This window comes from Diceros bicornis, chromosome 19 (genome assembly GCF_020826845.1).
Source record: "Diceros bicornis minor isolate mBicDic1 chromosome 19, mDicBic1.mat.cur, whole genome shotgun sequence".
In the NCBI taxonomy this organism is placed as follows: domain Eukaryota; kingdom Metazoa; phylum Chordata; class Mammalia; order Perissodactyla; family Rhinocerotidae; genus Diceros; species Diceros bicornis.
This window is the reverse complement of record NC_080758.1, coordinates 44,720,345-44,721,717: the sequence shown is the minus strand read 5'-3', so window position 1 is coordinate 44,721,717 and position 1,373 is coordinate 44,720,345.

The following is a 1,373-nucleotide window of genomic DNA, read 5'->3' as shown; positions in this document are numbered from 1 at the left end:
CCACATGGAGTGTTTTTGTGGGAAACACGGCCAAGAGTACCCCTAGACTGCGGTTGCAGCTAAGCCGTGGCAGGGGTGAGAGCTTCGCTATGTGCCCAGGGTTCTAGCCTCCTGTCTTAACACTTGTGAAGCCTATAGGCCAGGGTTTGTTGAGAAGGTCCCCAGAGCTGGGTTTGTCTGCTCATGATTCGATGCAGGCTTGCATTTTTGACAGACTTGAACACAAGTGATGCTGTGTCCTGGGAAGGATATGTGTCCCATCGTTGGTGATGACTGAGCACTTATGGTGGTGCCTGCCCGGTTTTCCCCTGGTGAAGTATTGGGAAGATGCTTTGAGACACGTGTAGAAAATCTTTACCCGCCACTGTTGGCCTCTGTTCTTGTTTTAATCAGTTGCAACTGGTGTGAGGGTTGCAGAACTTTGATATCTGAACACCATGGGGAGCATTTTTTCTTAAACTGGTATTGCGTTCTTGCCTCCCAACCAGTTACAGGTAATTAAAATTTACTGAACGGGCCAGACACGGTAGCTTCTACTCTCTTCATGTTACGTATTTGGAAAGTGTGCTGCATAAAATGAGTGAACTGAAACAGTTGTAACTCCAGTCTGGGTTCCTAACCACATCTCTCTCTAACCAGTCACCCCTATACTGGCTCTAGTAGCACAAGTGTTAATGTGTGGTTGGGGTGGGCGACTCTTAGTGTGTACCTGTGTGGCACCTGGTCCCAGAAGCTCTGGCTAGTTGCTTCAGGGTTTGACTGGGACCTCGTAGCACTTTGGACTAGGTCTATTGCCGAGTGTCAGGCGGCTGGGACATGGGTTCCAGTCCTGACCCTGCTTGCTGAGTGACCTAAGCATGCACCTGCCCTGAACCAGACAAATCTGTAAGCTGCAGCAATACTTTGTGCCCCTCAATTTTATACCGGCGATCTTGAATACAGACTTGGGCACGATTCTAGGTGTTTATCTTCTGCACTATTGGCTCAAAGATAATTTTTTAAAGTCATAATTGTGTCTGATGGTCATTCGTGAAATTCCACGGGGGTCTGAGTGGATGGGGATGTTTCTAGCCCCTGCCCTTTCCTGCCCACGTCAAAGAAGCAGTCACTGTGTGTGCAGTCTGGTATTTGGTGTTTCTGAGGAACCAGGTGAGCTGGCTGGAGAGTTAGCCAACATCCTGAAACATGAAGGTAAGGCAGTGTGGGACTAGGTGCCACCATGCTCTACCTGCTCCAGAGCCTGTGGGCAGGGGAGCACAGCAAAAGGCAGGCGGCTTCTGTATGAGCCTCGGCAGGAGGAGAAGCCGGGTGGGAAACTAGCTGCTGAGGAGCCTTCCAAGAGTGCAGGTGGGCTTAGGTAGAACATTTTGAAA